This window comes from Balaenoptera physalus (assembly GCF_965194825.1).
Source record: "Balaenoptera physalus genome assembly, chromosome: X".
NCBI classification, from domain to species: Eukaryota; Metazoa; Chordata; class Mammalia; order Artiodactyla; family Balaenopteridae; genus Balaenoptera; species Balaenoptera physalus.
The window spans coordinates 28,724,584-28,749,566 of NC_138903.1; the positions used below are offsets into that span (position 1 = coordinate 28,724,584).

The 24,983-nt window shown below is 36.9% G+C and overlaps 1 protein-coding gene across 5 annotated transcripts in view; it reads right to left on the bottom strand.

The window, feature by feature from the left end:
• The window catches only part of DMD (dystrophin), a 2,259,822-nt gene that overhangs the window by 303,889 nt on the left and 1,930,950 nt on the right, over nt 1-24,983 (bottom strand). The gene's annotated exons all lie outside the window — the stretch shown is intronic.

Consider the following 24,983-nt stretch of genomic DNA (forward strand, 5'->3'; position numbering starts at 1 on the left):
GTAATGGAAAAAGTGGAGCCTAAAATCCAGACAGATCTGGGTTCAAATCCCAATATCCTCTACCAAGTGTGTGATATGGCAAGTTACTTAACCTCTCTGATTTCTCATCTGCAATACATATTGCTGTGATGAGAGCGAAAATACAACAATGTGTGTAAAGCTGAGTGCCTCACACATTATGTAGTCACATATTATAGTTGCTCAAAAATGTTACTTCCCTCTGCCCACATCCCATTCTCATTTCTCTAATCTTTTAGACGGAATGAACCAAATTCCCTAATGACACAAAAGTCTAAAAAAAAGTTATTCATATTTTCTGACAATATATATAATGCATGTATTGTGGATACACACACATATGCCCTCAGCAAACATCTACATAATAATAATAATAATAGCTTGGGAAGGAAAATTGCCTGAGGCAGTAACAGTCCCATCTGAAAAAGATTCAGGTAAATTTTGTCTGCAGTGAGGAAATTAGTACTCTATTTACATGCCATATTTGCCTTCTATTATTACACAAACACTCTCTGGGATTAAACATAAGCTAAAAATGGATTTAAAAAAAAACTGAGCACTTGAATATGATACACACTGCTTGTTAAGATGTGATTGTCAATAATTATGCAAAACTGCAATTTATTTCAGCAGCAACTTTATCATGGGATGTGCAAACCAGGCAATAAACAAGTCCTGCCAAGCCAGCGGCGGCAAAGCCCCCGGAAGAGCTGTTTATTCATCACGGGTGAGGTGTTTGCTGAGCACACAGTCCTCCACAGTGTAGTTTCGATGCTCATCCTGGATAAAAGTCTTCTGTCTGCATTAACCGGCGGAGGGTAGAATAGGTTTATGAGGATGCAGCTATTGGAAAAAAGGAAGCATTGCACTAAGCTATTTATCAACTCCTAAATAAACCTGAATACCGCACAGCTAAAGGGTAGCTTGGTGTTCTGGTTGGGCAAATCAGTTAAACCTCGTGGAGTTCAAGGGCTAATCTGAACTGCTGGCTCCCTGCTTATTTAGTTTCCAGGCAAATTATCAATGCAGGGAGAAATATCAAAAATATCATTATTTGCTTGTTTAGTTATCTTTTTATTTAATATGATTTAAAACTTCAGAACCATTGCAACAACACTGAGAATCTTACTGTAATAATCTGTCATGAAACATACAAATGTACAGGTTGAAGCATGTGTAATTGCTAACGTTTGACCATTTCTGACCTACAAAAGGGGCAATTTCATCCGGTTCAGCCTAATATTTTAGGTTGGCTCGTGCACTGGAAATCACTAAGATTTACTCCACCACCAGCTCCAAATCTGGCATAGAAATAAGCTGTCACATTGCAGAAGACAAATGCAGGGTTAGACACTGATGTATATTCTAACATACTCCAAATTCACACAAAATAAAAGAGCAGTGTGAAACTCCCTCATGGCAGAGGGAAGCTTGGAGAATTCGATACTGTGCATTTTATGATCAGCTTCATCATCATATGAGCTGCACCTGATGCATCTTAGCTCCTCTATCCTTAAAGAGAAACACCACTTACCCTCTGCTTCCAGAGAAAGTAACTAGTAAATAACTTTCTAAACTGTGATGCACATAAATCAGATGAAAGGGTTCTACCGAGACAATGAGATTTCCAGCCAAATCCTACCAGTGAGTTTGCTGCTTTGTAAATTAGGCCCTTAGGGAAGAGCAGTAACTCTTTCAGGACCGTAAGGCACTGTTTTCCTAAACGATACCCTCGTGGTCTGAAATATTGACAACATCAGGCTGAATATTTTCTAATTTGGAAATACGTTAAAAAAATTCAATGGCAGCAATAGCAGAAAATCTCTTTGATCAGAGGTGAGATTGTTATTTCCTGCTTGTGTGGGAGACTTAAGGCTGCATCCTTTCTCCTGTGATCAATCTATGTACACTGAATTCTTAAACTTTTTGCCAAGTCTAGACTAGAAATGAGTCAAGGGTACTTGTATGCCATATTTGTGCATTCCAAATAGCTCTGACTATATGCCATACTTTAAAATTTTCCGTAACCATATGGCTTTAAATGGCTTATGATAAAATAAAAATGTAGAAATAATAAGAATCATAAAGAAACAAAAAAAAATTGGCCTAGAACAAAACTAAAGATCTGGAACATAGATTATTTTTTTTTAATTCCCCTATCCAGATTATCAAATTATAGACCCTGGACAAAATTTGGCTGAACTTTAAAAGTAAGAATGACCAGATATCATAAAATAGTAATAATGCTTTACAAATATAATCTACTGCATTGGTTAAGTACTTTTTTAATAAAAATTTTAATTATCAGCAATTCAGCTTTATAATGCACAAAAATAGCTGAGAATTTGATGGAGTGTGGAATGAGATAGTGACTTCAAAAGGTTTGACTTCTATTCATAAGGGCACCATACACCAACCTCCACATGTAAATACAGGCAGGGTGGTTCTCAAAGTCTGTTCCGCAGCCCAGCAGCAGCAACAGCAACGGCATCTGAGAACTTATTAGAAATGCAAATTCTGAAGCCCTGCCCTAGACCTACTGAATCAGAAATTGTGTGTGGAGGCCAGCAAGCTGTAGATTAACAAGCCTTCCAGATGATTCTGATATATGCTAAAGTTTGAGAATCACCGACGCTAGAGACCAAACTTTGAGAAGTACTGGTGCAGTGGATGCTGGGCTGGGCTGCCTAGACCCCTCTTCAGGACTGAAGTATGTTTTGCTTTAGCCTCTAGGAAAGCTGCTGGAGGCAGGTTGCCTCCAGTGACTGGTTAACGTGTGGGCTATAGAAGCCTGGTCCCCTTGCTCCAACTCAGGACAATTCGGGAAGGGAGCGGAGAGGAGGAGGGTTGATTGATGTTGTGGCTGCAACTGAATTAAAGCCCAGCTTCTCCTTCCGCCCTACTGTGCTTCCTTCCCCTTCCTCTCTCACAGGTATGAATCCTGAGAGCACTCTCCAGAAAAAATTCCTGCACGTTAATCGCTTTCTCAGGATCTGCCTTTTGGAGAACTTGACCTGCTGAATTGTCACACTAAATAAAAATTTGAAAAATATACTTGTTACAAAATGTATGTGGAGAAATATATAACTATGCTTGCACAGACTGTGGCCTCAAAAGGAGACAGGACGGAGGATTCTCACACTCAGCAACTGAGCCTGAAGAGCCACTGCACCTTTGGTTGCCCTTTAAGGAGATCTATAGACGAGGCAGAGCTGCACTATCACCAGTTAGAAGCAAGAATCTACTGAAGGGGCAAAGTGCTGGAGCTATAAAGCTTAGTGCAATCCTGCACCTGCCCAAGAAGGTGCTCATCCAGAGACAAGTCTGCATAAAGGGGAAAAATCACAGAAGGCATGTCTTCAGTATCTCCATTTTCTTTTTAAGAACTGATTATCAATGAGGCAGTCAGATAAGTAATAATCTGATCCTTCACACACACACACACCATGGTATCTCTGAATAAATCTCTAAGACTCCAGGTTTTCTATTAAGCTGAATATCACTAATTTCTTATGGGTCAACCTAATACACAAAAAGCAAAAGAGAAAACGGAAACCTACTACTTTCCAAGGTAAGGCTGAAGAGCTTAATTAATGTATAGACAATATTCCATGATTAGATACATGGATGGATGATATTTAATCAGTGCACTATATTATAGGATTTTTAATATATACATATATAATAAATATATATATAAGCAAACAGAAACAAACACATTGAATATTTTTAGGGAAAAAAAGGTTCAGTCTGATATAGAAGGCTATTTTGCCCAGGTGTTTCTGAAAGTGCGACAAACTGGGGAAATTCACAGCACTTAGTCTTCTACTAAATAATACTTCCATCTGTGCCCTGGTATTGTCATGGAGTAACCAAATAAAACACTCTCAATCTTTCCTTCTTGGTTTATTTGCATTTTAACCACTATCATTTCCTATGATATTTTTAGGGGAAGGATTACAGGGTGACTCTTTTTTTTCCCTCTTTTTGTTGTTAGACATAGATCACAGAGAGTTAGTACCTTAGCAGCAAGCACTTGGACTTTGGACCAAAAGATTTCTGGCAACGTCAAACACTACTCATAGAACCACAGTTAACCTGATATTCAAATTCTCTGTAACCATAACAGTCTCTACCAGTTTGCTAGTAAATAAATTAATTTTGATTTTAAAAAAAAAAATAACTCTACATTGTATTTGCAAGGGGCAGCTAGAATTTTATTACCTATGGCTATACAGAAGTTTGTAGAAAGGATTCCTTTTAATCTCCAGCAATTCTATTAGTAATTTGCACTAATGAAAAGCATGAATCTAAGCCAAATCCTTCAATAATGCTTGGACTAGTATCCCATTAGTTCCCTTTCTAGCAACAATTCTAAGACTGTGGCTTTGTCTTTGGGCAACATCTACTTAGATATATGACCCAAAAGGGTTGTGGCAATGAGAGGATGTTTCTCTTTTCTCCTCTGTTATCAAACTCTAAAGTGAGAAATATACTCTGTCCTTTTAATGGAACGATTGACAAAGGGTGTGAGATGAAGGCTGTAAGGTCCAGCATAGAAAATAAAATTTAAATCTAATATCTATATAGCTCTTTAAAGATTTTAAAGTATGTTCAGATTTGTTCTCTCACCATTTCACAAGGTATCCCCTATTTTTTCTACCTACGGTGTGTTTCTGTTTTTCTTTGTATGCTTCCAGTTGGATGTTTCATTCCTTCCCAGTGGCTTCAACCTCCACACAGATTATCTTGAAATCTGAACCTCATTCTTATTTCCATGTGCCTGCCAACATCTCATTCATTAGGGGAGCCATGCATCCAGTCCATATGTATTATGTGCCAGGATTTATGCTTGGTGATGGTGACACAAAAGTCAATGAGGCATGGACATGGACTTTGGCATTTAACATATTCAAGTCTGGTGGAGGAGACAGACAGGTAAACCTTTGACTATAGTTACAATATGATTTGTGTTATAGTTCATGTGGCTTCCCTACCAGTAGCCCAAATGTAATATGCCTCACACTGTATTCATGAACGTCTATCTCAATTTGCCAAACAAGTGATAAACATTTGTTTATCAAATAAACAAATGTTTATCTTTTTAAACATTTGTTTCCTTTTCTCATCGAAGGAAGTGGGGATCATCTAGCTGGGCTTTGTCTCAAAATACAGTGATGGATGCTCAATAAGTTTGCCTAATTGAATTGATTTTCATACAAATCAGAAACCTTTTAGATATATGTCATAGGTTCTTGCTGGTTTCATTTTGCTGTTGGGAAGATTGATTCTGGGAGAACCATAATGACTTTCCCAAAGTTGCACACAAGTAAGTGGCAGAATTGGGACTATAGCCCAAGTCTTGCATCCTAAAAAAGAGGTTTTTCTAACTCTGAAAATAGATATTTGTGTCCACTCCTCTCTGATATATTCATTGTAGGAAAAGAAAGAAAAGTGCAGGAAAGTTTATGCCTCTGAATCCTGGCCTTCATTTTGGAGCACAAATTTATCTATTTGTTACTTTACCATAAGCGGCATCATTGAAACACATATATACCTACCCAGAGGGAACCCACACATGCAAAGATATTCTCTCACCCTAACTATAGTAGAAAGATCTAGCCGGTCTTTGCTTCAACACAAAAAAAATCCATTTTCAACGCAAATCTGCTGGTTTTCTGTTCACCGACATATGCATTGATGAGGTTTTCATCCCCTCTCTCCTGAGGTCTGGTACTAAATTACTCAAACTCTCCACAGTTAATTGGAAACCACGACCTAAATGTTCCCAAAGTATTGCTGATTAGTTCTCAGAAAACTCATTCCTATCTTTCGTCACCCCAGACAACGCAGGATGACTTTTTAACATGTGCAGAAGCAACACACTTGCACGAAGAAATAGATTAGTCCTCTAAAGATAAACCACAGCTTTGAAGCTATCTATTTAAACTTTCTTCAATGCTACAGACATTTTAGTAAAAAAAAATGTATCACCTGAACTTTATCTTTGGATAGTAAGAGAATATAGGTATTATCAGTCATGTAAGGAATTTTAAAATACACGTTTCATCTCTTTTATTTTTTTACTCTATGGACATTTTTAAAATTGAGATTTGCACAATATATCATTAGAGAAATAACCATAATTATACACTTTTCCTAAAAGCATTGGGATATTTCTGAAAAGAAAATGTTAGGAGACAGCAGTAAAAATGTACTTTGTACTATTCTTTGCATTACTCACTTCACTTGACTTGTGTTTCAGGCATTTATCACTGAGAAAAATAAATTGATAAAAAATATACAAAATATTATGAACAAGTGCAGTATTCAAGATACTACCTTGGATGTTAACAAAGAGATTAACATTCTTTAGTCTAAGATCTGTGTTGTATATTTTTCTACTGATACAATACCTTAAGGTACTATTTGGAGAAGTTTAAAAATAATGTTGGGAGTAATTGATTACATTTGGTTTGGTTCACATACAGAGACTCAAAATATTATTTTGGATATTTACAGAACTGTAAAAAACCTTTAGAAAAAATGTACAGTTATACTACCGTCTGGATGAATACAAACTTAGATTAGGGTTGGGTTTATAATTGGACACAATTTCTACTCTAAATAAATTCTCTCTGATTTGTATAATGAGAATCTTTAAGTTGGTTTTGGTCACTTGTAGTGTTAATCTCTTTAAAAGATATATTTTCCTAATTGTTGATAAGCTAGACTGAGTAGCTTTCTTCTCTTCTAAAGGATATATGAAAACTAGGAGAGAAACCAATGAAAAAGATCATCTCCTGGAAATCTCATAAGACTGTGCAGTCAAACAAATACGCATTCCCATCCTCCATAACTTAGAAAAAAATAAAGAGAACAGTAGATTGTTAGATGCTGTTATATAATATTCAGAAGACAGCAAGGCAGGTTGGTTCAATTTTCTAAGATCAAAAGGCAAACGTATAGCAGATTCCCTTTAAAAGGAAAGAAGTGGCTAAAAACATATCAACTGATTATATGAACTTACAGTAGAGGTCTCTCAATGGAATTTAAAAATACTAACGATTTCATAATTCCTGATATGAACTTCAAGTTATAGTCTCTAAATAGTTGTGACTTTTATTACTCAATTCCTCATTCAGCACTCTTGTGGTTAATCATGCACTTTTGAGAGTCCTTTAAATTCAACATTTATTGTTATAGAATTTTGCACTAAAACAATGCTCTTCAGTTTTCAAGCTCGTCTCTGTATATCTTCTCCTTTGATATGTTAAACAACTTGTTGAGGTTAATGGGGTAGGTTGTTATTATCATCAACATTTTATAGCTGAGAAACCTGACTTTCAGAGAGGCTGGGCAGTTTCCAACGTAAGTGGCTCTAGTCCACTGTGACATTATCTCCTAAGGTAGACTTGCCAATCTCCCTGTGAGGTAAACATAATGGATATTAATATAGTACTATTCTCAAAAGCTCCTCATTTGCTGTGATTGTTATAAGAATTAGGATTATGGTGTATATTTGTGTGAAGACAAAAATTATTATTCCTTTGCTTATCATCTTCAGCTGCCACCTAAGAGACCTATTAAAATGAATACTGCACTTTGGACTTGAAGTAGGCTTGAGGATTTTATTTTAAAAGAGGGCACTACAGTCAGGAATAAAATATTTTTATTCTTATGAAATAATAGAAAATTATAGTTGAGAAGGTTGTGGCCTTCTCATAATGGTAATTTATGTTTGCTAATGATACCAAGATAATCCGGAAATCTATATCTTTTGAGAAATGTTTTACACTAAAATTATCTAACAGGAAAACCAGACCTTCATATGTTTCTTTCCTAGAAATATTACAGTAAAATAGATACATTTTAATAAGACTGGTTGAGAAATGAATTAATCTCTCAAAGTGACTCTGTCTTGGTAGACGCTAAAAGAATTGCCCTTTTAATTTTCAATCCCTTTTAATGACTCAGATATGATTTATAAGACTTGTAGGATTACAAATAACTTGAGCTTATTAAAACTAATGATCAAAATAAAGATTTAAAGTTTCCTGCTTTCTTACTTTTAATTACTATGGGGAGAAACTACATTTAAAAGAACTAGATAATGTGAAATATACTGATGGCCTTCTATAAAATCAAGTCAAATTTATGAAGAATAGTAAAAAAATTAAGGATTTATTTTTTCAGTTAAAACTACAACACTAAAGGAATAAATCTGAGGGCTACACGTACTTTCAAAAATCCTCTTACTTATGAATGCATCGCTTACAAAAGGCTCTATATCTTCATTATCATCATTAGCAGCAGCAGCCACCATCATCAACTTACTGTAAATTCCTTGAGGACAAGGATTCACACCACAGTTCCTGGCATTTAACAGACACTCAATACATTAAATTAAAATGAAATAGGCACAGCTTCTAAAAATGAGAAGGTCACAATCCCTTGTTTCTAAAACACTCATAAATTAGAATTATTTCTTGATGCAAGTTTACTGAATAATAATTTATATTGTATAGAATTTTAAAGTTTATACATTGCTTTCTCATACACTATTTCAGTTGAACCTCACAGTAACTTGTAGATATCCTCTTGTCTGTTACAGAGAATTGACTGCATAATAGACTATTACTCAGTTATAACTAAGATGTTTAAAAATGAGAATGAGCAATCCTGTGATCAAAATTATGTTTTGCTTTGTAGAAGTGTGGATATTAAATCTTTGGAGCTTATATCTTTCATCAAGTTTTGTACTAGCAGTTAAAGTGAAATGGTGGACTATTTCACTGGGCAACATGTCACATTTAATTGTCAATGACTGAATTTCTGCTACTCCTACACGAAAACAATACATTTTTTGAAAAAAGAAATTAAATGTACTCCTGCAAAGAATGCTAATTCGATGTATTTTTAGGTGCATTGAAAAAACAGAGGGCAAAGCAAACAATAAGTTCTGTCAAAATGAATCCATCGGATTGGCAAATTTTCTGATAAGACTGTAAGTTTGATCCCGGTCCGGAGATAGCATGTACCAAAAGGGCCTTAAAAGTCATCCTATCCAGGCACCCATTTGGCTCTGTCAGCCAACATATTCCTCCCCTCCCTGCTTTGTATCACCCGTAGATTGGAGTAGACACCCTCTCTGTAGCTCCACTCATGTTATGTCCAAAAAAAAACCAATAAGGGAATTCCCTGGCGGTCCAGTGGTTGGGACTCCATGCTTTCACTGCCGAGGGCCTGGGTTCAATCCCTGGTTGGGGAACTAAGATCCTGCAAGCCATGTGGAGTGGCCAATAACATAACATAACATAACATAAAACATAACGGAAGTGTTCATCTATTAAAAAAAAATTTAGTATGTCAGGGATGAGAATAGAACGTTGTGGCATAGCACCAGAGATCTTCCTTCGTCACTTGACACTGATCTTTTTTTTTTTTTATCTTAGTTCCCCGACCAGGGATTGAACCCGGTCCCCCACCCCACCCACCCGCAATGAAAGCGCTGAGTCCTAACCACTGGACCGCCAGGGAGTTCCTGACACTGGTCTATTAATCAACATTCTTTGTGTAAAAGCATGCAATGGTTGTTAAACCACCCAGTTTACCTTGCATCTAGCAGGATTTCTCCAACTTAGTCATAGGAATATAATGAAAGACCTTGTCAAATGTCCTGATGAAATGTAAATACACTGTTGCATTTTGCTTACCTACCATTCTAAAAATTCTTCAGTGAAAAAAATTATTTTTGCCTCAACCATATAGATAAGTTTTTTTAAAAAAAAATCTGTTTATGTGTATATCTGTGTTTGTTTTACTAAATTACCTGATTAGTCTCTGCAAGAAATGGGTTCATACTTCTCTCATAGCCTCCATCGAAGAAGCATTCATGATTTTACATGTCTTTGGTAGCTACAATAATATCTCCTGTGATTTTAATATAGAATTCGACTGCATTTGTCAACATCTAGTTAGAAGGCAATTAATATAGCTATGAAAGGAATGTCATCATCACCCTTTTGTAGAGACCAGGGCATTTAATAAAGATGGTGGAAATAGATTATAACTGCAGTGATTATCACAGAATTTTTAAAGACTGTGCTAAACAATCTAGCAGATGTTAAATGTTTGCTCATTTCATTCAGTCTTATAAAATGGCAACTGGATCACCAAGAAAGAAAAGGTTAGGTTCTCAGAGAAAAATGTTATTTCATTAATTGATAGATCAGTTCTCGTCGGGGAAAAAATATTTAAACAAATCTTACAGACAACACAACAGAGGCTTTCTGGATATTGAGGGAGAATTTTGACTAACAGGGTGCTTGAAGAGTGCTACTGGTATTCTGTGGGGAGGGGCTGGAGATGATAGACTCCACATACAACAAAACACTGTTCCAAGTCCCATAATACTTTTGAATGTCCCACTAGATACGCACGTAGGGCGAAACCCTGTTTATAAACACCTGAACCTAGAGTTTAACTCAATTTTACATACAATTATAAAAGACTTTTGTCAAGATTTTAATACACACTGAATTTTTCATAAATGCAACTAGCTGCCATGAAAATCCAAGGAAAATTTTACATTGTGTTGTTAAGAATTTTGTCAAAAATTGTTTAGCATTTTGGAAAATTACACTATGGATGGCCAATGCCACTCACAGTATTTGAGTCCCGGTACAACACACTGGTGTCACCCCACATTTGTTGATATTGCATTCACAGTATAATCAACTAGAACCTTCATTTGTGTTCTAGTTTGATCCTGATTGAATCATTACATACTGAAATACATATTATTTTATTATAAATGACTCGCATTTCTCTTTAAAATTAAAGTCAGTGCACCCTTTTTAAAAAATGTGCCTGCAGGTAGGGTATATTATCTACAAATTTTACTTTATGACAGTAAAGAAGGTGTTACAAAGTATTTGTTATAAGAAAGAAAGGGGTTGGCATTGGATCTGAGGAGGTTGAAAACCACTGATTCAGAGCTACAGGGAAATTTCAAGATGAGAACATTATACTGAAAATAAATAGAATTTTTAAAGGAGAGAATGAGGATATTTTCCCTCTGTGCATCCAACCCCTGATCCTTACAGCTCCACAGAGAACAGAACTGTATTTTTAAAATTGCTCACGTTTACAGCCAGCTGTGACTACCAGTGAAGCAGAGGTCTACTTCATATACGAACCTGAATTAAAAACAGCCAGGCCTTTAGTCAGTTCAGAGCGCACATTCTTGATTACATTTGACACAATAATCATCATCATATCTTAAGACTCAAATCAGCCTGACAGTGCTCGACTCAGGGCTGCTTCTCCCAATTAGCTGAAAATTGCAGCCCAGCTCATCTTCTAGGGAATAAGTTTACATTTACAATTTTGCTGTGGTGAAAAGGCAACGAACATGATGGAAAGAGCAAATCAACTTTCTAACTTCTACAATAACTATTTTAAGTTCACTAACTCTAGTAAACCTGTTTTGACAGGAATGAAAAAGTATAGGCGTTTTGTTATTATTTTTTAAAAGATACACAAAGATTAAGATAGCTAGAGTTTGGACTAGAAAGGGGGACATAAACACACACTGTGAATATTTTAAAAAATTATTTTACCCCCCAAAATATTTTCCAAATGAGAGCTTTCGGAAGGGACAGTCTTTTATGTAAAAGATATATTAAAATAATTTGCAAGTAATAGATAGGTCCTTATTATTTGGAAATGAAAAGTTACTAGATATCACGGTCCTATAGAATGAATTTACAATAAGATGCTAACAAAAGAACACTGTTTGTTAGTGTGATACAAGTGTTATTCTACGTATCTGGTTCAAAATCATTTCTCTTCTATATTTCTAGGGGAAAAATAATCAAGGAGATTTTTGTGCATTTTATTTCCTCAATTATGATACTTTTTGACCTGAATCAAGGCAGTTTGCATATGCTATGGAAAAAAATGAACAATAGCAAGGTAGCCTCACTTCACGGCAGCATTTCAGATGGCTGTGCTGAAGACCTGCTCAGAGGAACAATGCCCTGATGTGCCATTTTCTAAGTGGATAACAGCTCAGAGTCAGAAGACAGAAATATACAGATGAGACAAAGAGGCTAAAAAAGTGAAAAAAAGAAATGCTGAGAAGCAGAAGAATTGGAAAAGCAAGAAGATGCTGGAGGGGTGTGAGACAAGGATTTTCTACAGCCATTGGGGATGGGGGAATACATGGGCAGGAATAGGAATATACGACCTGACCAAGCGTGTGAGACCCATGGGAAGCAACTGCCGAAAATAATGGACAAACCATGGAGGCTGAAGTGGAGATCAAAAGGAATAGGGAGGGAGGCAAAATTGGGGACAGGATCACATAAGAAGTGATAGAAATAATAAATAAGAGAGTAGGCACAGTAAAGGCAATGCTTCTTCGAGTTTTATTTTTCCCAAACATCCGTATTCACCCAAAGCTGAGCATTTCTTCCAAGACACCACGTTACGAATATCCTTAATTTTATGGATATCCCTAAAGAAGAAATATTTATTTTTTTTATAGTACAGCTATATTTATGTGGGAATTAGGATGGATTTTTAAAGAGTAGTTTTTGATGCAAGTTTTAATCATCATGTAGGAAATAAGTCAAGGCTGAATAAATGAATGTTCATCTATTATATATATTCATTTATTATATGTATGCTATATATAACATCATCTAAATTAATTTTCCCCCAAATTTTTATGATGTGAATTATTGAGAAAAGATAGTGCTAATGCTTCTCGGTGAATTAATTGATGTCTTTCTCCTCTAAGATTAGCCAACAATCTGATTATTGTAAGCAACATTTCCATAGGCTCTGTTCTCCTTTGGAAAACAAAGTTCACATTTTCTGTTGTTAGAGTAATTAAATCTTTGAAGAGTTTGTTTTAGACCTTTAGAAAAAAAACTCCTCATGTAAGCCAACATTCTTTAAAATTATCTAGAAAAAAGTATACATTCACATTTTTAAAAACAACACCACCTGCTGCTATGAGTATCATGAGGTTAATATATATACACAGCAAAGTTTGGCAAAAATAATCAGAAATAAGCCTTAGCAATGAAATCCACATATTTAATTTTACTCTGTCATTACCTCAGAGTGTTTTTCCAAATTCTAGCAACCCGAATCATAAGGAAATGGAATTAGAAATCCTTTGAGTGACTACTTCTTATATTATGGATACCATGTTCTAAAGCATCTGGCTCATTCTAGTACTGGCAAGATTTCTCAAAATTAAAAAAAAATGCTCTTTATATTTTGTCATTTAAATAAGCCACTTAGTGATTAATCAACTGATTTGCTATAGCTGGTTTCAAGGTATATGCTAGTGACAATACTGATAACGGCACGACACTTTAAAACTACACACAAGTAGATTACTCAACAATTTGGTCACTTTCCTATTCAGGTTCTGTCAGGTAAGTGTAGCTATGAATTGCTTTTGCTCGCCATAGAATGGGAGTTAAATTTTTTTTATCCAATTCTTATTTTGCTCGATGAGTCCTGTGAGCGCAAAGAAATAAAAGTTACCATATCGGGGGCTTCCCTGGTGGCGCAGTGGTTAAGAATCCGCCTACCCATGCAGAGGACACGGGTTCCATCCCTGGTCCGGGAAGATCCCACATGCCGCGGAGCAACTAAGCCCGTGTGCCACAACTACTGAGCCTGCGCTCTAGAGCCCGCGAGCCACAACTACTGAAGCCCTCGGGCTTCTAGCCTGGGCTCTGCAACAAGGGAAGCCACCGCAATGAGAAGTCCGCGCACTGCAACGAAGACCCAACACAGCCAAAAATAAATAAATAAAATAAATAAATAATTAAAAAAAGATGACAGAGGTATTAACATTAAAAAAAAAAAAAAGTTACCATATCAAAATCCGTGCAAGGGGAGAGGCCAGTTTACAGGACTGACAATGAATGAGGTGGCACATCTAGGAAAGCTGAATGCCATTCAGAATGACCATGCTGCTGAGTTTCATCTATCTGTTCACTTGGTGTCAGTGAAATTGTTGAAGTGAATTTCAAAAATTTTACAGTGATGACTTAGAAATCACTGGCTCCCCAAGCAACTTTCTAAAGTTGAGCTCAGCTCTTCCATTTCCCTGCTGGAATGGCAGAAGACACCGTGAGTTTACTGCTACTCCCCACCCGCCTTAGAGACCACTGTGTGTGTCACTAGTGCACCTTCCTTCTTCAATAAGTGTTGTCAGTAGAAACAAACAATTTGTGGATAAACTGTTTTTTTCTTTTTCCCTTTCTTATTTACAACATTTGTACCATTATGTAAGTACATTCTACGACTAATTTAATAATTAGTTTATCATTAAGTAGTTTGAGTTCTTAGAGAAAAAAATGACAGTCTCTAGAGGTAAAGGTCTAGCCTAATCATATACACTGTAAAATTCGAGTGTTTTTGATAGGCACATACATATCTGATTTTTCATTTGAAAATATGAATATCATAATTTTCCCCACCTGATCATGTCTTGCCTGGAGCATATTTTAAAGTAGCTCTGAAAAGTTGCAATGTGTGACATAATTATTTTAATCTTCATAAAAAATGATGTGATAAAAATAAAAGTATTGGTGTAGCCTTGGTGCTAGAACTAAAAATACTTCATATATGTTTTGTGGAATATGTACTCACATGATACAATAATAGTATTAAGGATACATTTAAGAAGTCTTGGTTATTAACCCAGTGCAAGTAAATTTAGAATTCTATAGTTTCCCTCATTAAATTATAACAGTATTGACAATTCTTCCTATATATGTTAGAAGGAATAAAAGTTAATATTAATAGAATGTTACGTCTCTTCTTTGAGAAAAAGATATTATTATTATACTTTCCTAGCATATGTATTCATAAACATAAATACAAGGGGAATTTTGTTCAGCGTCCTCAACACCCATTGCAGTACCTGGAAAAGAGTGAGCGCTTAATTTTTACCAAAGCAATTAATCAGAAAATGAAAAATATATGTTCATATCAGTCTTTTCACCTTAGATACTTCCATTATGTAATAATGACACTAGTACACATGTAACTGTCACTATTTGAGTCTTTTTCTTTCAAAGTTAGAATCATTAGGCTCTACCAGCTAACCCATTTCAAAAGCAAAATTTGGCAAAACTTTGGAATAGAGATGAAGAAAATGGAGGGAAACTTGCTTTTCCAAGAAGAATGGCAGATATTTGCTTAGATGCCCTCTTGGAGCCAATCACAAGGATGCTGGCAAAAGCAGAAAAGAGTTAATAGAACTATTTACATGTATGTATGTATGCTTTAGAACTCTTTGAAGTATTGAAAAGTAACAAGTCACCCTACATGAGAAAATTCTCAAAGAATCAGAGAACCCAAGATCATATAAATGATACTTCAGTGTAAACATAAGGAAAAGAAAAAGAAGACTGTCTTCTTTTTCTTCAAATACAAGAATTTCTGTGTCAGAATTGTCACAAAGCTGGGGTTTTGAGCTTAGGAAAGTCATAGACTCTCTGTGTCTCAGTAGCCTTTCCTGAGTTATAAATATTTTGATAATGAAATTGGCAACACATTCAGTTAACTCAGACATGTAAAATGTTATATTCATTTGGAATGTGGACTAGCAAATTGTAAAGACGTCTGTCTCCCTGGTTGTTACTTGACAAGAGAGAGCAGAACTCAACCCGAGTAAGCCATCCTGCCCTTTTAATTAGGGGCTTGCGGTCAAGGAGGAGTCTGCAAAACCCTGCTAGCGCTGTGTTTCAACTCAGCTTCTCCAGACTCTATTGAGCAGCCCTGGCCTCTCCTCAGAGCAGACGGGGTCTATCCATCAGGAATGGTTGCCAAGTGAGAACTATATGGAGGCTGATTCACACACACCAAGTGCTTGGCTGGGCTTCTAGAAGTGCCTATCTGCCAGGATAAATTTTTCTGTCACCAGCAGCAACCTAACAATTAGGCTAAATGCAATCATTAGCAGGTTGTAGATTATATGTTTTGTATGGGAAAAAAAAACTGTAAGAGTTAGTCCCATGTTATTAACATGTTGATGAGGATAGAGTATCAAGGAGGGTTAATGGAGTTTGTTTCAGGGGAAAAAAATATGTATTAGCAGATCCCAGCAATTATAATAGACTCTTGTTCATTGCTATTTGCTAAAATAGACACTTCTTTTACTAAAGGGATCCAAGATTATTTCTGTGATTTCTAAAGGATTTACCCTCCATTCTCATTGTGGAAAGTCTCAGGAAAACAAAGATAAGCCAAATATGCTGTGCCAGAGAACTGATCTTTCTCTGTCTCTGTCATCGTCATTGTTGTTTTCATAGCTGTCTTCCTTCTCCTTTTCCTCCTCTTCTTTCTTTCTCTCTCTCTCTCCAATCCCTCTCCCTTATTTATCTATCCACCTATCTATATCTATGTCTATCTATCTAACCATCCATCCATCCATGAAAATGTTCCTAAACTGCGAATAGAGTATGAGGTTAAAATAATAGTTCGAAGGGAATAATAGAAAACGTCTACGTCTGAGTAGAGTCAAAGGCAGAATAACACAACTTCCCTTGATTAGTATGCAAATTTATAAATTAATGCCCAAGTGAAGAGCTGAGCTAATGGCACTTGAGAATACTACTTAGGTAACATCCAGTGAAATGATCTTCATGCAGTAGCCTGGGCTGGATGCTATGCCATCTCTCTTACAAATGCTTACTGAGTACTGAGTATTGTACCAGTTACTATAGTGGCCCGTAAGATTCTTCTAGAGAAATCAGTTCCACCGTCAAAGTTATTAAACGTATGCATACTACATAGACTATCCTTTTCCTCACACATTCCCAAACACATATTGTGCATTCACAATGCATACACTGTAATAAAAGTCTGATTAATTCTACAGAAATTTGTTTACTTTGACTTCACCTGATCATGCCTAAACTTTTTTTTTTTCCACCATGTACCCCTTCTTGAGTTAACTAGTTCTGGCAGAGACCCATTTGGAAAAAAAAAATAGAAGAAAAGTGTAGGAGGGGGATAATCAGGATGCTTAAGTCATGTGTTCACCTGATGCTTGAAATTATTACACCAAGGCATTACCCAGCCTGTTCTTGAATACTTCTACAACTTTACAAGGCAGCCTGTTCCATCTTTGGACAGCTTGATCACAAAATCCCTCTCTGCTAAGCTGAAATATAAATTCTTAGGACTACATTACATGCTTGAATTTATCCAGCCTAATATCTCCTTAGCTTTCCTTTTCCATTGCTCTATTGCAGAGTGTGTGTGTGTGTGTGTGTGTGTGTGTGTGTGTGAGAGAGAGAGAGAGACAGAGAGAGACAGAAAGAGACAGAGAGAGAGAAAGAGAGAGGTAGAGAGAGAGAGAGAGAGAGATTATTATTCTCACTAAAACCCCCATTATCTCCCCATTCTAAATGTTTTTGGTTGGCATAGTGCAGTGGTTCTCAAACTGTAATATGCATAGAAATGAGTTGGAGACTGGAAAGCTTGTTAAAAGTTTTCTGGGCCACATCCCCAGAGACTCTGATTTAGTAGGCTGGGGTAGGACCCACACATTTTCATTTCTAGCCAGCTCACAGGTGATGCAAATGCTGCTAGTGCAAGGACCACACTTTGGGTAACACTTGGGTAGTATATACTTTGACGCTCTGCCAAGACCCATGCCCTAGCTGGTGGGAATATTGGCTGCTAACAGCTCACAGCTGCCTCTCTCACTGGAAATTGGCCTCAGCTGTAGGTAACTGTTTTATCCAAGGTTGCCCTCTCCCACAGGGTGACCCAGAACCAATAACCAGCTGATACTGGAATACAAAGGCCCAGCCCCCTTGCCTCAATTCAGGACGTCTCTGAAGGGACCTACAAATTCCAGATCTCCCCTTAGAATCTGCCCAGGCCTGAGGTTCACTGCAGGGTAGCTTCTCTCTCTGCCCAATCTTACCTCTGTCACACCCTCACACATGTATCTCATGGAAACACTCTTCAACAAACCCTCTGCACACAACTCTCCATCTCAGGGAATCTTCTTCTCCCTGTTTCCAGGGAGCCCAGGCTAAGTCGGTTGGATTGTGTCTTTTATTTTACTTTTCTTTTGAACCAAGTGTATTGCCTTATATTTACATTTCATCTTTCAATATTCAGCCTACCACCCCAAGTTGCTGAAATCTTTTTGGCTCCTGATACTCTTGTCTACAGTATTTGCTATTTCTCTCTGCTTTGTGTCACTGGCAAATTTGATAAGAATGCTATCTACGTCTTCATCCAAGTCACTGATGGAAATATTGAAGAGGACAGAGCTGAGATTAGATTACTGTGAAAAGCTGCCAGAACCTCCTTCCAAGTTAATATGTATCCATTAAAAAGCAATGAAGGGAGTATAGGCCTCAGGGACACAGATTTTGGTTTGAAACACCAGCTCTAAGTAGAGGTCAACAGCTATACTCACAGCTAAAAAGAATAATGCCATTTTAGCCTGCCTATTTTTAATAGGCAACTTAGGTATGACTTACATATTAAACATCAATAAATCATATTTCACTACCAAAAAAAACATAAAAATCATAAACAATCATTATGAATTCATGATTATTATTCACTTAATTTGTCTCAGGATGCAATTTGTGTTTGGTCATTTTTGTGGAGGGTTTGTTTCACTTAAATATTTCTAAAAAGAGATTGTGATAAAGTTGATGTTTAATAGCTAATTCAATTTCACTATGTAGATTTAAAATACTTGCAATGTAAAAGAAAAACACAACTCCTCAGGAATTGTATGAGTAGCCATGAATCTATGAAATGCAGGTTAAAATCTCCAAAAGGGCTTGGATTAGGTCTGTTTGACTTGCTTTAAATGCTCTATGGCATGAAGACACTGACTGGCCACAGAATGATGTAATGAGTATTATATTAGGGATTTGATGAAGCTAACTGAGAAGCTGAATATTAGAAGATACTTAAAACCCACAACCACTGATTTGAATGTGGAATTGATTTCCCACAAATTTAAGTAGTTTCCATCTCTTTGGATGAATACTGATGCTAGGCAGAATGGCCAGTGCATAAAACATTGGCTGGAGGCACGTGGATACTGCTTTTCTTTCTATTGAATAAGTCACCATGTACCTCAAGGAAGTATTTCCCATCCATTTTTTCTCTTGAAAAGATAATACCTGAGCATTACCTTCCTAATAAAAATGTAGTAAGGATTTTTAAAAGGAAAAAAAAAATCCAATCTGGAAATGCTTTCGATTGTTACTAAATTGGGAGTAAGTTAAATAAATATTAGCAGGGACTTCCCTGGTGGTCCAGTGGCTAAGACTTTGCCTGCCAATGCAGGGGGTGCAGGTTTGATCCCTGGTCAGGGAGCTAAGATCCCGCATGACTCGCGGCCAAAAAAAAGAACCCAAAACATAAAACAGAAGCAATAGTGTAGAAAATTCAATAAAGACTTTAAAAAATGGTCCACATCAAAAAAGAAAATCTTTAAAAATAGATACAGGCAAAATACATTTACAAAAATAGGAAAGAAAGTCCTAAAACATGTTAAGGTTGATTATTTCTCAATTTTTAAAATTTTCTACAGTAAGTAAATATCACTTTACATTAGGGGGAAATTGTTTCAAAATACAGAAGAAACTTCCAAATACAGAACAATGGTAGGTAAAATATAAAAACACAAAACCAGAAAGGCACAATCTGGGCTCAGAAATAAGACAAATAGCTCTGTGGGTCAGAAATGACACAGAAACACAAAATAGTATGCAGGGTTGAAGACATGAAGCTGTTGGACTCTGGGAAGTAGGTAGTGGCTGCCAGGAGTTCAGAATCTACTGGCCTCAAGAATCTGAAAATGCTCCATGTAAGACAAAGAACCTGAGCCAGGCTCTTTGCCTCAATTAGCTAGGAATAGTATCACACTTCCCAAGTGGTAAAAGAGGTCTAAGAAAGAGGTGCTGTTAAACAGCACCTAGAACTGCTTCAATGACCCCCCTTTGGGAGAGGAAACTGAAAAGAATAAATTCCACAACATTCACTAATACCTGTTTTGTATATTTTTTAAGACCAGAAATGCATTTCAATTAATGGTTTACAGAAAGAAAATAAATCCCTATTATAAACTGAATGAAGCCAAAAGATCTCCACATCAGATGACTGTTAGAATTGGAGAGATAAAATTACAAATCAAATGATGATTATATCCATTTTTCAAAATAACTCAACTTTCTAAAAATAAACTCCAGCTAATTTATATGTTTTATTGAATATTTTAAAGATTTTGAGAATGATAGTGATGGGAAGACAATGAAAAATGCATAGATAATTGAAAGTAATATAATGGATGCTGTTGATAACATTAATGGTTCAATTAAATGAAGCAAGGGAAACTTTCTCCCATTTGTTTTAATTTTAGATACCATAATATTAAATTAATGAATGAAAAATAAGAAAGGTCTGTTGGTATCCTATAACTTTTGTTTAGGAAACAATTATAATTTTTTTTTTAATTTTAGAGTCTTTTCATCGGTAAATGGTATGTAGAGGCATTTGTAAGCATATATTTTGGTGTGCTAGTAGGGCCCGGTTTAGGACTGCAGGACTGGGTTAAAATGAAAATGGCTACTTGGTTGCCATTTAATTTATCTGGTTGCCACCAGGTAATTTTCCACACCAGTAAATCACCAATGCTATGATTCCAAATGTCTCCCTTTGTATGCAATCCCTGCAAGCTAGAAACATTCTAACTGCTTTGAAGGAAATGACATAAAGTGAAGCAGGCAGTTGCCACCATGAAACTTTTAGATCCATACATATATACAACTGTCTTGAAGAGCCTAGAGAAACTTCCTCATACTGCCAAAAGAAGTGTACCTAAAAGAGCTGCTAACCGATTGAATTTTTCAATGTGCCAAATCCCCTTTAGTCCTTAAGATGGACTAAAGGTATATTTTGCATGAGAGGGATTAAAAATAGGGCTACTGTAAATTGAGAATTTTGAGCTGGTGGCTTTAGGGTCATTTGTAGCATTAATATTTATGACTATAACATGCTACAAATATATCATAAGCAGTCTCTGACTTAATAAGAGGTTGTATCAATATTTTAAACAAACGTCCTGTTAGCATCGTATCACATTCTTTACATAGCTTCAAGGGCAGCAGCAAATCTTCATCTTTTAAGTTTCTGGAAATAATCCAAAGCCATTTAGTGCCCAACATCTGATGAACTGCTTCATTCAATACACAAACAATTATTGAGTACAATTATTCAGCAAACACAAGGTGTGGCTACAAAATAATACAACAGTCTTCTGAAGGTCATGAAACAGTCCCTAGGTAGTTCCAGAAAAGGAATTTCAAAAATGTTTTGAGAAAGGACAGCGTTTGTGGCTAGAGCATAAGACCCTTTTATGAAGTTCACATGCCTGTCCCTCTGCTGAATAAACAAACTGACAACCAAGCACAAATTGTGATATTATTTGCTTTTCTTTCCTGAAAATAAATCAAGTTTGTTTGTTTTTATTGTCAGAAAAATTGGGGTATGCTTTTGGGAATATATTACATATGAACATATCATCTATCAGGTCTCAAGAGGAAAACAGAAGAGTGCTGGGAGCAAAGGAAAACCAGAAGATTAGTTTTAAGGGAAATAACTCTGGGTCAGTGTGAATGCCAAGTGAGTGTACAGACTCAATGGTTAGGAGCACAGAAAAAGGTGGTCACAATCTACCAGGCAAAATATGGAGACGATTTAGGATGAGGTGAAGATGAAGAATAGAGATGAAGAAAAGGCAACAGCTTCTAGAGAAATTTTTGAAGTAGAAGTCACAGAATTTAGAAGTCAGTTTAATACATGTATTAGTAGAGAAGAGAGAGGGAGGAAAAGGTAGAAGGTAATTCTTAAGTTTCCAGCTTTAGAGACAATTAAGTTAAGCAATTAATTTTCCCTGAAAACACAGGAAATATAGCATTGTTTTAGGGGCAGATAATGCCTTCTACTTTGGACATTTTGGAGCCTGTAGATAGTGCAGATGGAGATGTATGGTAGGTGGCTGGAAGTATAGTTCTAGAGATGAGGAGAAAGATGTGAGATGGAAATGAAAACTGAGGAGTCTTAATGGTAGTTGAAGTTGACAGACAAAAGTACTTGAAATGTGTACAGAGAAATAAGAGAGAATTAAGAATGGAACACCAAGATTTAAAGGTTGTATACAGCAAACAGAGCCTATATTGATTACTGTTACAACTCTCAAATTTGTATCTTGAGTCCCAACCATTGCCCAGAGCTTAAGATTTTATAGCCGCTATCTACTCCACATCTCCACCTGGATGCATAATAGACATTTCAAAAGTGGCGTGTCCACATCTTCTTCCTAAAACATGTTGCTTTTGGAGCCTTCTCCATCTCAGTAAATGGGTACCCCCATCTTCCAGTTGCTCAGGCTAAAATCTCTGTAGTCTTCCTTGATGCCTCTCTTCCATACCTAAATCTAATCCATTACAAAACCTTTTGAGCTCTGTCTTCAAAATATAGTAGAAGTCAAACATTTCCTCCCTCTCTCCCTCCCTTTCTTTCTTTTATTTCTGGCTGCGTTGGGTCTTCGTTGCACGCAGGCTTTCTCTAGTTGTGGCGAGCGGGGGCTACTCTTCGTTGCAGTGTGTGGGCTTCTCACTGCGGTGGCTTCTCTTGTTGCCCAGCATGGGCTCTAGGTGCACGGGCTTCAGCAGTTGTGGCTCACGGGCTCAGGAGTTGTGGCTCGTGGGCTCTAGAGCGCAGGCTCAGTAGTTGTGGCGCACGGACTTAGCTGCTCCATGGCATGTGGGATCTTCCCAGACCAGGGCCCGAACCCATGTCTCCTGCATTGGCTGGCGGATTTTTAACCACTGCACCATTAGGGAAGTCCAGTAGAAGTCAAACATTTCTTACCACATTCACCTCTCCTATTCTGGTCCAAATCACAGTTGCCTCTCGACTGCCTTATGACAACAGTCTCCTAATGGTTTCACTGATTTCCTTCAGTCTATTATTGCAGAGGGGCCAGATAAGCTAAAAGATGCCACTCCTCTGCTGAAAACCCTCCAATGACTCCCATCTCATTCAGAGTAAAAGCAAAAGTCCTTAGAGGGGCCTATAAGGTCCAATGTAATCAGATTCCTCTTACCTCTCTGAACTCCTTGTCTACTACACTCTTGCTTGCTTGACCCATTCCTATCATACTGGTCTCCTTAAGGTTCCTCCAACGTGCCAGGCATACTGCAGCCTCAGGGCATTTCCAGTTATTAGAACCCTCCTGGACTGTTTTTCTTCCAATTATCCACAGGGCTCACATCCTTAGGTCCTTTAAGTTTTGGTTAAAACTCACCCTTTCAGTGAGATCTTTCTTTCTTTTTTTTTTTTTTTAAAGTATTTATTTGTTTATTTGGCTGCACCGGGTCTTAGTTGCGGCACGCAGGATCTTTAGTTGCGGCATGTGGGATCTAGTTCCCTAACGAGGGATGGAATCCGGGCCGCCTGCATTGGTAGTGTGGAGTCTTAGCCACTGGGCCACCAGGGAAGTCCCCAGTGAGATCATTCTTAAGCACCATATTTAAGTAATAGCACTTCTCTTCCACCACTCGCTCACTCACACACTTACACATTCTCAACTGCTTTCCTTCTTTATGTTTCCACATTTCACTTAGCACAATCTTATATACCATACAGTTAACTATTTTATTTGTTAATGTCTGTTTCTCACCTTCTCCTTCCCAGAATGTAGGTAGGCTTCATGAGGGTAGGGATTTTCTCTGCTGTATACCTAGTACCAAGAACTCAGCCTAACTAGCACATACCCAGCACCAAAATATTCACCAAGTGAATGAATTCTTAAAATGTTTATGACAGATGACATTTACTGAGCTCTTACTATGTGCCAGGCATTGTGCCAAGCACTTCACACTTATTATATTACTAGAGAAACTGGAGAATTGCAAAGTAATATCGTTTTGGAAATAAAAGAAGGGAAAGTTTCAACCAGTAGAGTTGATATACAGGACCAAGGTCAAAAAGAAGTCAAGTAGATGGATAAATAAAATAGGGCAATTAGTTAGTATAAAAGTTATTGACAATCTTAATGAGTCCTTTTTTCAGGAAACTGGAGGTACTGGGGAAGCCAGACTGAAGTGGGTCCAAGCATAGCCAGAAGCTGGAGAGGAAACAATAATGTCAATTACTACTTTAAAAAAATTTTGATGGTAAGGGGAAACAAGGATAGCTGGATAGAAAAGTTGGTATCCTAAAAATGTTCTTTTAGGACGAGGGAACTTGAGCATGATGGTTGGCTGAAGGGGAGGAGGAAGAAGAAAGAAGAAATTGAAAATCCCAGAGAAAGGAAGCAGAACAGTTACTAAAAAAATACGTTGGATAATGTGAAAGAGATCCAGTGTTCAGCTAGAGTAGCTCTTTGCTGCACACAAAATAGGGCTCAATAATTTTTCTCCCTTTTTCTTCTTTTTTTAAAGTGAAAAAGAGAAAGGACCTAGGAATAGAGAAGCAAGGAGTGATTTACAAGGGCTTCATGGTTGCCAAAGACGGAGAACACAAGTGATAATTGTTCAGTTTCTCAACTATTAATTGTAATTATTAAAATTTGAAACATATTAGAGCGGACAGGAGAATACTGAGATATTATTTTAAGGATAGTGTATTTGCATGCATGTCCATGCACATGCATATACACATACATACATGTACACACATACATGCTAAATCTTTCTTAGAACTTAGAGAGATTGTTCAGATATCTGGGAGCTTTTGTGAGGAACTTCTATCCATGATGAACCCTCTGATACTAGGATCAGCCCCTCTACTTGATGAGTTTGCTCCTTGCTGATTAGTAGTTGGAGAAGCCCTCCTATAGCTACAGACAGACAATTCAGAGTTAATGCACATTT